Below are 16,714 nucleotides of genomic sequence, written 5' to 3'. Positions count from 1 at the left end.
TTTCACTTGACTACAAGAAATTGGCTTGAGCTTGGCATACTGGCATTAGAGCAGTAAGCATAACTCATATTGTCAAATGAGGTTATAAGGAATGGGCAGGGCAAATTGGGACAGTCCTACACCATGGAGTAAAAATGTTATAGCAGCAAAACCAATTGAAATATTGGAAAACTAAAAATAACGGCATGAAGTTCAACATTTTTCCTATTTATATAGCAAACAGGAAGTTAAGAAATCATACACATACAAGCTCTAAAAATTCCCTGAAAAAAAAATGTTGAAAAGTGATATTTTGAAAAGGTCTGCCAAGGTTTGCAGTAAAGAAAATATTTGCACTATCAATAAATTTTACTTGAAAACAGTTGCAGACAGACATTGGCTTTAAAACTTCATTGACAGATTTTTTGTACAGCAATTCAAAACAAAACGCAGTATTCAGGGACACCCTTAATATTGTGTTTTTCTACATGTGAATAAAATCTCGTGGCCAAGTGACCAATTTCCAATACATTTGAAATTTTGGGCCCCAAATTGTCAGTTTTATTAACAATTAGATAAGAGATAAGATCCAGCAGGAATCTCACAGCTCTGAAAATGGCGGGAAAGATCTGGTCACAGCTCAAATGGTAGATTTATTAAGTGCCAACATAGGAACAGGTGAAATTGCCCAGATTATTGGGCATTTTAGTCTAATTCACAAGTGGATTCTGCCAATTTTCTACTTAGGAGTCATATCAAAACACATTGTACAATCCAAGTTTTGGGCTAACTCTTATTTAGACTCATTCACTTTTTAAATCCAGTTCACATTTCACAATTTCATCCCCAGAAAAACCAGTACCAGGTCAGGTTTGGTAGTTCAGGGTGGCCCAGTGGACAGTCAGTGGTTAAAGTTCAGAGTACTACCAAGATTGGAGCAGAGAGGTGCGGGTTCGATCCCAGCTCTGTGCGCCAGTTTCTGGTCAGAATCGGCAAGGTGGCCGGGCGGTTAAGCACAGCAGAATTGTAGCAGTGAGTTGCAAGTTCAAGACCGCAAAATGCTGTGAATGTTCTGTGATGTTAAGAATCAGCAACAGGCCTACGGGCTAATAAATGCTGAAACCGCTATTATTATTATTAATTGTGTTAAATGGTGAATTCAATAGCACTAGTTAATTATTTATGGTCATATTGGTCAACTAGGTACATAAAAAAATTCAATAGTAAATGACTACTAAACTATGTATGACCAAAGTAAATAAATTCAATACTAAATATGATAAATAATTCAATATAAATATAAACTAGTATGACTAAATGACTAAATTCAATACTAAATGCCAATGTAAAAAAAATTATTATATATAATTATTATGAGAGAAAATTAGACTGAACAAGACAATTATATAGGTATACCATATATATAACATATATATATACCATGAAATGGGGTAATAAGGGACGGGCGGAGTAAATCGGGACACGTGTCCCACATTTCGTAGAACTGTTGTAGCAGCTAAACTAATCAAAATATTGCAAAACTAAAACTAGTGGTGTAAACTTCAACATTTTTACTATCTATTATGTATAAAATCAGTTAAGAAATCATATATTTACTATCTCTAAAAAATTTCTGAAAAAAATGTGAAAATGCAATTTTGGAAAAGTACCTTATTACCCCATCATGCATAAATAGCTGCCATTTTTTTTTTTGGAATGATATAGGCAAATTTCATCAATTACGTTTTCAAGCTGACACCTGTGTGCAACTTTTATGTAAGTAAAATTTTTTAATACAGCAAATTTTTTTTTGGCTCCAAACCATAGGCCCATCTTCTTCTTCTTGTTACCTCTTAAGTTCTTATAGGAGCACTGGAAACTGGTCCATTTAGCCCTTTGCCTAAACAGTTTTTGGCTTACGCCGGCCTAACTATCATATAGTAACAATCTAAGAATTTTCTAAGTGTCTTATAATCTGAAAGAATCTACAAGAAAAGAAACACACACACACACACACAACAAGAAAAAAATAAAATAACAAATACAAAAAATAATAATAATAATACAGAAACAAATAAAAACAAATAAATAAAATAGCAAAATAAATTAAAATACAAATAAAACAATAATTAAATCAAAAATAAATCAATAAAAATATAAAAAAATGAGGAGAAAAAGAAGAGAAAGGGAAATGAGAAAGAAAAGGGAAAAAGAAAAAGAGAAGGCCGGAAAAAGGACATAAAAGCATCATTGGGCATAGTACATGTCAGCCTGTCAGGAATAATCAGAGATTGAGGGTCGAAATATTTCATGAACTTTTGAACAAAATATTTAACATAATTTTTCATGAACAAAATAATAAGTTGTCCAATAATAACATGAAGGAAATATTTCGTAAGTTTATTGGACAACTAGAAAACTTTGTGTGAGAATATATTCTCCAGCAAAGTAGAATATTCATTTTGCTTGGAAAGAATATAGACATAAAATAAGAGAGGAAGAGTCCGAAGAGATAACGGTAGAGTATATCGCAGGCACGGCTGACGGCACATGCTTCCCCCCTCCCACTGACCGGGGCAGAAAGTCCCACACCAGGGCAGATCCTGGGGGCACTAACCACTCACGAGTCACATGGGGGCACTAACCACTCACCTGGGAGCACCAACCAGTGGTTAGGGTCACAAACCGTCACAGTGTCACGGAAGCTCAGCACAGGAATACTCTTGCTTCTTCTTTGCGGGGGGTCCACGCTGGGTGGACATAAAGCCACAGGTCTGCCTGATGGGATGACCGTTGGGCCTGAGAGCTTGTTGGTTAAGTTTTTAGCTTCTTGGTATGGGAAGCTAGTCAGTTCTCTCTTAAGAGAGAACAATTCTCAGGTAGCTCCATATAGGATTTGAGGAGTTTTAAAGGAGACAAGTATTAGTAAACGGACTTAAGACTAAATGCTCATTTGAAGCAAAGCATAAAAGGTAAATGAATGCTGGTACAGCCTCCCTACCTACTTCAAACACCTAAAAGACATGCCTAGATTTTGATAAATAAGCCAACAACATCAGTAGATAGAACATAAGTAGCAGCAGCAATCAAACATGTACATGACTACCATGCATGCTTGTATACAGCTGTTGCATGGCAACCTACAGCTCGCTTATCCTACCTGACTTCAATATGAATAGAGTAAAAAATCGAAATATTTTCTGTTGTACATCATCATTATGGTTACCTCCCCCCAACAAATTACATAGAGTAAATTCTACATTAATGCATCTTAAATTACGTTGCAGCTCTTCTCTTGGCAGCACGAGACGTTGACAATCCAGAACAAAATGGGCTATTGTATCCGATGTATTGCAGGTGGTACATTGATCCGTGTTGCTCATGTTGAATCTATATAGATGGCTCTTGACACCGGCATGACCAATTCTGAGTCTTGCAGCCGCACATTCCAACCTGCGGGACTTTAAGCAGAGCCATGGGCGCAGTCTGGGTTCTGTCAAGATGTCGCTCAAGAATGTGCCCTTCTGAGTGTGAGTGACAGTCGCTTTCCAGGTCCTGGTCCAGTGCTTGTGTAACTTCTCTCTTACAACATTGAGTGTTTCCTCCTCACTCAAGATGCTCATGGCAGAATATAGCCTGTCTCTTATACACATCTAGATGTGTATAAGAGACAGCCTTGGCACTTTTTTTTACGTTTCAGCCTTCCAGTAGGCATTGTAACAGTTTGTTTATATATTATTCAAATTTTGATTTGTTCAAAGACTAGACGATGCAAATGTCCTCGACTTGTACTTGCGCCTTCTCCTTTCGTTTCTTTTCAGGGTGTAGCTCACTGTAGCAATTGCTCGACGACAAAAAACGGAGAGCTTCAAACTTTCCGCGGGAAATGAAAAATTACTGGATAAATAATTTCATTTTAACAAAATTCGTTGGAACATTTATTGTATGTATTTCTTATCTATGTATATCTCATATCAACATCTACATGTACGTGACATGATTCTAGGTTATCACTTCGACGAAACATGCCTGACATAACGTCATACATGCAACAATGCCGTCGTTTGGTAAACGAAATGGTTGCAGAATTGACAGAATAGCACAAGTAATAGAGGTTGGGAGATTTTCCAAGTAATTGTAACAGTTTCTGAACATTACAGTAGTTTCCTCACCTAGACACGTTCTTTAAATAATCGTATCTTGTTGCACCTGGCAATGGTATGCCAACTCATGTTGACGTCACTACTCGCTCATTCACAGGCAATATCATTAGAATATATTTGGTCGATATGAGTTAAATATTTCTCAATATATACATGCCCCAATTTTGAGTTTCGTATTAAAAATGCCCTGAATCGGGTGGTGCCGTCACCAGCGTTGCCAGATGGTATATTTCTATACCAGATTTCACAAATCTGGTATTTTCAGAAGGTGTCTGGTATGAACATTTCAGATCTGGTATATTTGGCTAAATCTGGTATTTTTCTGGTATTTTCTGACTTACTGCAAATTTACTGCATTAAGTTCCACCTCTGAAGTTTGAATTTCCTCCAACGTAGGCGTGGATTATACAGATTACAATCAGAGTGGCGAGACTAGAGGTTTCCCGCCATTTTTGGAACCGCAAGTTTACCGCTTGATAAAATAACCCCAATTTAATTGTTACCATTTAACATAAGTGCTTAGTGCAATATGAGCATGAGAGTGATGATCCTCGAATGATTACTGATCAGTGATGAACTGATGATATGGCCTAGGACGAGTGAGGATGTCGAACCGATCTCTGCGACGCAAGCTCCACCATTTTTGTTTGGTGGTTTTGAATTCTAGAGTGCCACTTATTGTAGTGCCACTTGAATTCTGGGGTGCCATTCAACATTTCACTGATCTTGACAATTATCATCCATTCAGGGATTTGGCTAATTATCGTCAAGCCAGATAACTGCACAGTACATGAGATAATTTTTTTTTCTAACCAGCGTTTCTGACGAATAGTTTTATTAAATTTGGAGGTATTAGTCTGTTTTTGAACGATAGAATTTCTGGTATATTTCTGGTATTTTGAGCTAGGCAATCTGGTATTCTCGCCAAGAAAAAACCTGGCAACACTGGCCGTCACGAGATCGCCATCAGGAACGAAGACATTTCAGGATCACCCGCACGCCAATCAACACTCGGTAGCCAATGAAAGTTAACCGTAAAACCAGCATTTGCCTTTCAATTCTATCCACTACTCTTCGCGATAGTATTTTGTATAAGATCTCATGAGTAACATTGCAATTAGTTTAGTGCATATGAACCAGGTAAACGTCCGCGGTTGAATGTTCATGATAAACTGAACTCCCATGGGCTCGATGCATATGAAAATGTTGAACGCGTAATGGTTGAATGTTCATAAACGCGTTTGGCGTCCACCGTACAACTGTCAATGATTGTTTTTAACAAAACGAATACAATATTCATGAATGTGCTAAATATCCACGTGTCTAATACAGCATACATAAAAACGTGTTGGATGCTAATACTGAGTAATAGTGCGATCAAAACAGCTTCGAAGTCTTCAATCTACAAATCAATCCTTTATAACACGCAATTCTGACCAGTATTATACGGTTTTTAGTGATGCGTATGGTTCTCAGGTCCAACTATCTGAATGCTAGTTGGGAGTTGCAGGTACATGTCCGTAGCTCTGTCGTAATGACATGAATAGTTACTCCAATTATTTTTCATTGTGAACAAACCTAATACAACCTTAGCGCTTGATTTTTTAGAATTTATATTTTTTAACAATCTGGATTCCAAACTAAAGCCTATGCTGTGCTGTTGAATTGTGGTTAGAATGAAATAAGTGAACGCCTAACCGAACACTAACGTGACTGACCTTCATTATTGAGAGCAATATGAATCTACAGTCACAAGGCCCCAAACCGTGTTTCAGGAATGAAAATTTCTATTCTCAATTGTACAATGTCCGTTGCCGAGTTCAAGTTAATTATAAAGTAATCGCCCCTCAGGGGGACTTTTGACGTTTGTCTGTTCTCGTCAGAAGTCGCAATGGGATTTCGCGCTCCTAGGGGATTGTTCCTGAGCGCCCCACCGCTGAGCTCGTGGTGTCTGATCGTTGGTCTCAGTTATTTAAGGGGTTAAGTTATTATGTAGGTAGGATTCTTTACATTAAGTTATTATGTAGGTAGGATTCCTTACATTAAGTTATTATGTAGGCAGGATTCCTTACATTAAGTTATTATGTAGGTAGGATTCCTTACATTAAGTTATTATATAGGTAGGATTCCTTACATTAAGTTATTATGTAGGTAGGATTCCTTACATTAAGTTATTATGTAGGAAAGATTCCTTACATTAAGTTATTATGTAGGTAGGATTCCTTACATTTTCCTTCTCTGCCTCTCTCGTGCGGGCGGTCGACGTCTCGCGTAAGCGACCTCTTGTTCGAGTGTCTTCTTTTATGTTGTTTTCACCTGTCCCTCATTGTCATTTCGTCTCTTTGAGATGCTAACGCTGCTTCTTTCGAGCCAGCTTCTGCGGGCTGGACATCTGAGACCTTCTCCCCTTGTTGGTGATGATTAATTTAAGATATTGAATAATTTAGGCCTTCCGCCTCGCTGGCGATGTTATATTTTGACCTTCGGTGCAAAATAGCTTGATAGCTGAAGCGCTAGTAAACCATTATACAGTGTATACTACTACAACTACCAATATAAAGTTATCGAATAACAATTAACGATGCTGTCCATGTTTAATTTGACACATGCCATAGGAGTGCAATTCACCTTCTTAGATGGCAATAATGAAAAATTATGGAAACTTCCATCATGGCACGAAGGCAATTTGCTATAAAAAAATTAATTAAGATCGGATGCTATGTGGCCTCAATAGCGGCTATTTTATAACCGATAGTGGCCTATGCAGTGGCGAAAGACTGCAACATTAGCCTAAAAGTAGCGGTACAAATGTCAAACAGGAAAAATACTTGAATGCCGACTGCGATGAAGACGATGCAGTGGCTAACGACTGATCAAGAGAATTGATGATGTCTTGTTGATGGTGCTGTAAGTGACCACGCAGGTCAATCGTCGCACCTGCACATAGCAGTGTTATGTAATCTTCAGTTTACAGTCATTGCTTCGTTGACCGTTGTTTAGTTATGATGTGGTTAAGTTTAGCTTGTATAAAGCTTAAGAGAGTTAAGAGAGACACAAGATGCTATTGATTTTTATTGATTTTTAAGTATTTCTTGTTGTTGTTCTGCTGATAAGCAAGGGGCCCTCTATAAGAGTCTCAATGCCGAAGCTCATGGCATCAACGTCTTTCTAATTTTTTAGCACACATTAGTATGAAGTGAGGGGTGGTTTTTGCTGGTTGAGATTTTAGAGTTAGAAGATATAACAGCCGTCCCTCTTCCCGTACTAGTTGATGGAAATTATATGTAAGTTGTAATGTAGGTTGAAGTAAAGACGGTGAAGCTCAATGAGTTTATTGGGGTCGAAGAACGATGACGCCGACCAACACCTGTGCGTATAGGTGTGGTCGTTAGAATACGACACGACAGGAACAAAAATATAATAATATCAAAATAATACAGGGGATACAAAAGGGTAAGGGGATACAGTTATAATGTTGGCAATATTAAATCACGATTTTCTGACTTCAATTCTAAAGGTTGACTTGGCAACTTACCCCTTAGCTGTTAACTCCACGGCGGCAGACAGAAAATGTCGAACATTTTCCTCCCGAGACATAACTGACAACGATTGCCGCGGCAGGGCAAGCAAGGTACCCGATGTTTACGAGAAACGCCGTCACATTTGTGGTTTGGGATAAGCCCGGGTCCCTGTTGACCTTTAGTTGAACTGCATAACCATCTGATTATCCGTAGCGTGATATGGATCACTGTGGCAACTACAGTGTTATATCTTTAGTGTCTTATTACGCGATTACTTAGCAACATGATCACAATTCTTGTGCACCTCATCTTTTCAAACTGAGCTCACCCTATCTAATGCCTCATACGATAATTCAAAAGCTAGGAGAGGTTTAGCAAGGAAGGCTTAACCTGGCGCCTCATATAGCCAGTGTGGCTGCTACATATTGGTAGGCTCTGATGGAGGAGAAGGAACCTATTTTTTTAAACTATTTTCTTCAGAATCAAGTCGCCAATTGTTTATTTTTTGACTTATTATTGGACGTAGAGGTGATTTATATATTAGTAATAATCACCAAAAGGATAGTGGTGTAGTTACAAGAACTAAGCTTAATAAGCAGAGAAGGCCAACTCAGAGCTGACATATCCATATTATTATTCAATTATCATCTCAAACTGACTCACGATTGATTCGCAACATGTAACTAAATTCACAGAATGAGTTTGAAACTTCCTTTTTTCTTACCTAAATATTTTCATGGCAAACATTTACATTGCATCTCACCGAGACTACGATAATATTTATATATAATCTGTCACCCAGTCAATTCATTTTTTTACGCTACTTAAAGTCAAGGAGTTGATAACAAACAATTTTCGCCTTCTTAGCCTCGTCAATGAATTCTGAATGGTACTGGGACGCTAATTCTTTTGTATTGTCATGAATGAAATTAAATTGAACGCTCTGCGGTTCTGATAAGGCATTTCCAGCCAAATGCACCAAATGTTTGTTTTACAAAACACATATCGTGGAATTATATTAGATAATGACAGTTCATTTCCCCTCTGGCAACTGAGAACTCAATTAATAAATGATAATGTAGCCAATTAGCCATATGACGTCATTTGTAATGGCAATATCTACCTGGCAATGGCATCCGTGCCTTCATACATATGTTATTATTTACTTCAGCTCATACTTATGAATGCCTTCAGCTCATACTTGTGAATGCCTTCAGCTCATACCTATGAATGTGCCGACTCAAATTCAATTGAGTGAGAACATTTATCTAAAACTCTGAGCAGAGAGAATGTTTCTCGTACCGATGCACTAGAAGTCGTGTACTAGATACACGGCTTATGTCGTGTAAAATAGAGTCAAATGTTACGTGTTCTTGCTATAATCGTACTAGTTCACTCGTGTTATTCATTCATCCGACAATAAAGTCTTTAAAACATACACGTTGCAGCAATCAGTTATTCGTCAGGTGAGGTTTTCTCTACTAATGAAGTATCCACTTTACCATGAAGAAGTTAAGTTCATATGTCGAGAAGAGGCAGAGCATCAGTTCCAATACGAGTACCGCCAGCATATGAGAACGTGGTCGATATTTCTATCGTTGTAACTAATTAATTGGAAAATAATTTCGTAGAAAACAACTCAGTAAATTAAGACGCAAACGCATAAATTATAATTAAATAAATAAACTCTCACATCGAGCCTTGACTTCGAAAAATTATCTATTAAATTTCCTAACTGTATAGGAAGGAATTGCCTCTCTACGTCTCAAGAGGAGGTGATGTGAGGGTAGAGAGGAGGCTATGTGAGGGTAGAGAGGAGGTGATGTGAGGGTAGAGAGGAGGTGATGTGAGGTAGAGAGGAGGCTATGTGAGGGTAGAGAGGAGGCTATGTGAGGGTAGAGAGGAGGTGATGTGAGGGTAGAGAGGAGGCGATGTGAGGGGAGAGAGGAGGCGATGTGAGGGTAGAGAGGAGGCGATGTGAGGGTAGAGAGGAGGCGATGTGAGGGTAGAGAGGAGGCTGTGTGAGGGAAGAGAAGAGGCGATGTGAGGGTAAAGAGGAGGCGATGTGAGGGCAGAGAGGAGGCGGTTTGAGGATAGAGAGGTAATCTGAGGGTAAAGTGATGATATGAGGTTAGTGAGGAGACGTTAATTCATTTATAACTTCAGGTTTCTCTTATAACATAACATAGTGATGTCGACGCTGATGAGTAGGCCTGATGCGGACTGTCGCCGATTCTTGTACTTTTAGTGACTTGTTCACAAGAGATCTAAAAACTGGTCCTTTCACCGGATCTTTTCCAAACTGACGATAGTTTGAAATAGCTACAAGACTTCCATCAGGTTTGATATGGTGGTAGGCATTTCGAGTCTGAACATAATTTTTTCCATAGCTTTATCTAGTCTGTTCTTGAACGCGTTTATACTCAGAGCGTCAACGATGTAATCAGGGAGGCTGTTCCACATGTCGGTGACATGAAGCGAGAAGAAATGTTGTCGCGTGGACGAGTGGGTGCATCATTATGGAGCAATGGAGAATGTTTCGATGAATGTACCGACTGAGATTCCAGTGAGTTATGAAGCTGATTTCAAACTCTGAGCGGATAAAATGCGGCTATGCCGGATGCTAAAGAAGAATGGTCATAAGTTATTATTTCATTGTTCAACGTTAACAGATCCGCACTCTAGGCTCCCCATTGTTGAAATGCGCACCAGAAATTTTCTTTCAGATACGCTATTAAAAAGCTGTTTTAATTAAATCGTATATTGATGATATTAATAAGGGATAACCTCTATTTTTTCATCATATAACATGACAAATTTTACATCCCAATAAATCCAGGAGCTCATTTTTCACTAATCGATAATTGAGAAGTTTGAGTATTTTTTAACATTTATTCAGAAAAGTTTACAATTTCGTCGCGGTGTTGCAGCTGCAAGTGCATTGTGGGTCCCATTAAATTGATATTAAATAAATATTAAATGGTGCAAAACTGCCATTGAAATCGGGTCAACGTTAAATATTTCCCCGCTGTTATGAGTTCGTCGATGAGCAAATAATATCTGATTGTGAGTCTCATGGGATCATGAACGATGTTATCTACCTAATAAATTCAATTGCTAAAATAGATTCGTTAATTCAAATGAAAAATGATCATGTAGCGAAAAGAAAATTTTTCAATTATTCATGCGACGTATTCCAGCTAAAATTCACAATATAGACGTGTATATAACATCCTTGATTGGAAACCTGTTTGTTTCACTTAACTTAAAATGAGAACATTTTATTTTTTTTCGTTGCAGACTTAAATAATTCATTTCATTTTCCACAACCAGCTGTGAATGTTCCGCAATATGAAGAATCAGCGGCAGTTTACCGGTTTAATCAATCAATGGTCCGCTTTTATTATTACTATTATACGTCGAACAAATGTGTACTGTGAAAGTTAGAGCATTAAGGGGAGCGTCTACCCTAAAATTGAAAATTTTCACTTTTTCGGTTTTTATACTCATTTTAAAGCTGACATTCTGCCCTATCCAACGGTACTCGGCACCTGCGCGCTGGTATCTAAGATACTCTCTAGGCGCATGAACTTGACGGCACGGCACCTGCGCGCTGGTATCTAAGATACTCTCTCGGCGTGGAGTGGAGAGACTCGTGTTTTATCCCATATATACAGTACATTCATTTCAATTTGAGTTTTTAACTTACAAATTTCTGATAATTGCAATTTTCTTTACCCCATAATGCAGATGCAATGGAATCCCAATAAAAATCTGAAAATTGTGACATAAATGGAGAGAAATATACTTGAAAATATAAATAATCGATTTTATAGGTTATACATTCACCATTATGTTGACTTAAGGTGCTTATACACAGGGCTATTAGCTGTGTATATTGGTTGCGTCTACTACAGTTTTGCAGGTTGAGAGCCTATACACGAGTATAGCGTTTTCGGTACACTGCGCCCGCGTCAGTGCGACGTTGCGAGTTGTCGAGTAAGGGTGTGCACGGTGGAGGCATGCGAGAGCAAGACCGCAGTGCGCGCTATAGTGGGCGAGAGAGAGAGCGACGCACCTGTGCTCTGTATGACGGCCGGGCGGCTACTGAGCGCAATAGACTGCTTCAAAACAACTCTAGTTGCCTTGCCTGCAATGAACCAGCTAGCTGCCTCTGAACACGTCAAGCATCACAAATTTTTGTAGCCTGGCCTGGTAAACGTAACCGATATACGCAACTAATAGCCACGTGTATAAGCACCTTAATTCATGTCGTTATGCTATAAGAGGGAAATAAGTATAAAATTATTTCAAAATGTCATCTAATCATAAAATATTTCTTACAGCTTATTGATCAGGTGACTGAATCAAAATGTTATTGTGTTCGATTTAATCAACTCTAAGTATGAGCACAGTTCTTTTATTTTTCGTTATTGTGCAACACGAAAAACACTGTTCTGTTAATGTCGACGTGGTGAGAATAAATAATACAGTAACTTGTGGTTTACATCATGATCGCATCTGTCTCGAGTTATAATGTATAAAATGTCCTCCGTCCTCACTCAGATACCCTGAATTTCATTTTATGATTATTCAGTCTGAATTATTGCCGCAGACTCATATTTCGTTTGATAGGTACAGGTGAAATATATAACATTAAATTTAAATATAATATATACAGGAGAAATCTTCCAAGCGCTGCCACCACGGCCAGCGCGGGGGATATTCTATAAGGAGGCTACGGGTTCAGGGGCACGGGCGGTTTTGGCTCATCGACGGGTGACTTTTTCCCGATTTCCCAGACGGCATCGTAAATTTTTATAAACATCCCAGTCATTCTCCACAATCATTTGTTCTGCTGAATATATTATTTTATAACTACAACAATTGCTGGGCCTATGGAGGCTTGCTTTCCGTCAGGTAAAATAAACATGTATAGCTCTGATCTGTAGCTATAAGGCCTATAGCTTGCTGCTTGAAGAAGGTAACCACAAATGGGTTTCCTCGTGAGGACCATTGTTTGTTGAAATGTTTTGACAGCTCTTTTTTTTTTTATTTCAGTTGTTTACGCAGAATGACAGGGCTTTGCCTATACTTAACTTTTTATTTAATTTAGAGAATTGCCTGTTTGTGAAGGGCAGTGAAGCTTCCGCAGATGTTGTTTCAAAGAAGTTCCCCTTAAAATTTTGTTTTCTTTTATTAAAATCTTTCATGGTGAACTGCAATATTCTACCTGCCCGTAACTTATAAAATAAATCACTTTCTTACTTCCTTAATATTGAATAACTTGTTGTTCTAATCACTTCTTCCAGTGAATAAATTGCTTAATTATTCATTCCTTTGTGGTAGCGAAAGTCATGTAACGGTTACATAAATTTTTCTCATCTTCATCTTTTCATCACCAAGTAATGTCAAAAAATAATGAGACTATAATTTCCGATATTGGTAAGTTACCAAACCTTTTATATATATAAATTTAAATTGACCGATCATGCGACGTATTCCAGCTGAAATTCGCAATAGAGACGTATATCTAACATCCATGATTGGAAACCTGTTTGATTATCTTTACTTAACTCAACATATTTATTATAACTGTTTTATATATTAGATTGTATCAATGGTTCAATTAATTCATAGGATATACGAAGAGAGTGTAGATTTGGAAACGTTTCTATAAAAAATGTCGAACTAATATGTATTTTAAAAGTTGGAACATTTAAGCAATTCTTGAGAAAGATTCTCTTTCGCATAAAAATCTCTCATAAAAAGCATTAAAGCATTCACACCAGCCGTGCAAGGCACCTGCCATGCCCAGGGTGTGAATGCTTCTATAGAAATGCATTAAAGAATATTGGACTGATAAAAATCTCTCATAAAAAGCATTAAAGCATTCACACCAGCCGTGCAAGGCACCTGTCATGCCCAGGGTGTGAATGCTTCTATAGAAATGCATTAAAGAATATTGGACTGGACCGTGACTGGCATATGCCTGCCACGTGCCAGGCAGTCTGGTGTGAACCTCAAGCCGTTCCATTTAATCCTTTACTGACACAGGAAGGACACCAAACACCGGAGGTATCAAGCAAACTACCCAAGTTATTATTATTATTATTTGTGTCTTCAGGATATTTTCAGTCCCCTCATGCCTTCATGCTTGCTGGTTTCAAACCACTGCTGAGTCCTCATCTCCTACAAGTTCCTACGCGCCAAGTATCTTGAGCTTTGAGCTTTGATTACGAGACAGAGAAGCATGCCGTTCCAAGTTAACGTTCATTCATTTCATTTAGTTTTTATTAGGGACTGGATTTGCTGAGTTGGTGTTCGGAAATTAAATTTTAATTTGCCAAATCAAATGTTATAATATTGACCACAACTATAATAGCAAATAATAGTCTTTCTTATCAGTGAGGTTTTTTTTATTAGCATTGAGCTTTTTTCTTTGTCAGTCGCTAGTCGACTGAGTGCAGAACTGAAATATATTCTTGCGCACGATCTTTGCTAATGAAGTTTTATAACTTATAAGTTTTCCAAGGAGGCCTGATTTTTTAAGTTGTACAGAACGTTTACTTACTGATCAATAATATAACAACCAATGAAGTTTATCATATATATTATTGGCTTTTGAAAGGCTTTGCCTGCCCATTTTAATTCCATTTGTTTAAGCAGAACTTAACATAAATAAGGGCGTCCCATATGATTTTTTATTGGATTGCTTGTTTGCGAAGCAACCAGAGATTTGTTTTGATGAACATGCCCTGAAAATAGCGTTTTCTTCTATATAAACCTTGTAGGGCCGACTGTGATATTCTATCATCCCAAAACTTCAATAATAAGTCGGCATATTTTTCCAGCTTATTAATTTCTTTGTGCTAGCCAAAGTTACGTAGTGGATGAAACTAAACTTTCTCCTTTCATCGTCGTCAGCTAAAAAAAATACTGGGACGATAATGTTTGTTATAAATGAGCGGCTAAACGTGTTATATATCGATTCAAATTGATCGTTCATTCATGATTCAATGCATTCCAGCCAAAATTCACAATAGAAAAGTATAAATCGCTGTAATAATTGTAGGATTGATGTTTCATAAAACTAAAAACGTGAAACTTATTTTTCGTTGTTGACTATTTCGTAAGATATTCTAAGAGAGGGTCGATTAGGAAGCATCTTCACATAATATGTCAATCTAATGCTTATTGTGAAAGTTGGCAGCAATTCTGTCCGGTGTCAATATGGCGTCTCATTATAATCATCATAATTATCTTATATGATTAGATCATCTGTAATGAGACGTAAAATTCATTTAACCTGATAGAGATTGATGGAAAAGTACTAGACATGAGTCAGCGTCTGGACAACATTACGTGATAGATCACGCGATCAAGACCTTAGCTGTGTGCGCGAGCCGATGTCTATAAAAGGGCTGGTAACCTTGGTAAGGCCCCCGCATTAGTGTATAAGCGGTCCGCAATGTAACGGCGAGCCGATGTCTATATGGTGATCACATACCGGCAATAACCGCAAAAGGTAGACAACAGATGGGGTGGATCTGGCGGACGTTCAGAACGAGAGAAGCGGAACCGATGATCCCACACTTCAGAACCCTTGTAATACCTATCCTTGAATACTGCTTCCAGCTCTGGACTCCGTTCACACTAGGCGCAATACGGCAACTGGAAGGAGTCCAACGAACCTTTACTTCCAGGATCAGAGGGATGGAGAATTTTAACTACTGGGGGAGGTTACAGCGACTGAGTCTGTACCCACTGCAGAGGAGACGGGAAAGGTATGTCATTCTGTACACATGGAAAATGATAACCGGAATGGTGCCAAACTTCGAGAGCGAGACCTTCAAGATTCAGACATATCACAACGAGAGAAAGGGGGAGACTGTGCAAGATCCCTCACCTGCGTAACAGATCCGCAGTCAGATTTCAATCCCTGCGAGAAGGATCACTCTCCGTGGCAGGACCAAGGCTGTTGCAGGGGGCTGTTGCAAGGGGCTGCAGGACCAACGCCCTACCAAGGGATCTAAGAGAGGGGGAGTTCACCCTGGAGACCTTCAAGAGACAGCTAGACGTGTTCCTGAGCACAATTCCAGATCGACCTCTTCTTCAATACTACCAGCGGCGAGAAGCAAGCAACAGCATCGTGCATCAGGTGGCCCAAATGAGGGCGGATGAACGATAATCAGAGGCGGCGATCCACCGTGGCCTGGGACTGTTATGTCCCAAACAAATACTAAGGATACTAAGGATACTAAGGACCAGCGCCTCCGTAACCTGTGCCTGCAGGCGCTGAGGCCGGCGCTTACCGCTGCCCCGCCCCCATCATGACTTACCCCATCTCAGCAGCTGCTCATGATGCAGTGATGCACTGCAGTGACGCAGTGCAATGGTGCACAGCATCTCAGCAGCTGCTCATGATGCAGTGATGCACTGCAGTGACGCAGTGCAATGGTGCACAGCATGAATCATGAAGTGATGTTCAGTGGAAATAAATTTGCTTTATACAAATTATATGTATATGATGTCTTAGTCCATTGGAGTGACACTCTCCAGTTTACTTTAGCTATACCAAAAATAAACAAAATGGGAAAAATCATAATGATACATTTTTTCAGGTTTGATGATCAATTTTATCCTCATTTTGCAATGCGGTATATTCTTTTCTTTCATATTTGCGAAAATATTCGTGTCTGAGCCCAAATCAAATGTAAAAAATTATAATGAAGTGAGTTTACGGAACATGATTTCAAGTTTCAGTGCCCATCGGAAGTGATGTCTCAGTTTATTACTAACCTGGCAAAATTTTCCTAAAATTGTATGTGTATGTTTTGGAGCCTGCGAAGGCCGTGAGACGAGTCATCACTACGGTGATGGCTGCTAAAGCGTTCTGTCTTGTCGGTACCTCGGCACTACCTGGTGTTGCAGTGCAGCCTGGGTGTTGCAGTGCAGCCTGGGTGTTGCAGTGCAGCCTGCGTGTTGCAGTGCAGCCTGCGTGTTGCAGTGCAGCCTGCGTGTTGCAGTGCAGCCTGCGTGTTGCAGTGC

The sequence above is a fragment of the Hyalella azteca genome, unplaced genomic scaffold, assembly GCF_000764305.2.
Source record: "Hyalella azteca isolate HAZT.00-mixed unplaced genomic scaffold, Hazt_2.0.2 contig11727, whole genome shotgun sequence".
NCBI lineage: Eukaryota > Metazoa > Arthropoda > Malacostraca > Amphipoda > Hyalellidae > Hyalella > Hyalella azteca.
Note: the sequence above shows the minus strand (reverse complement) of the source record.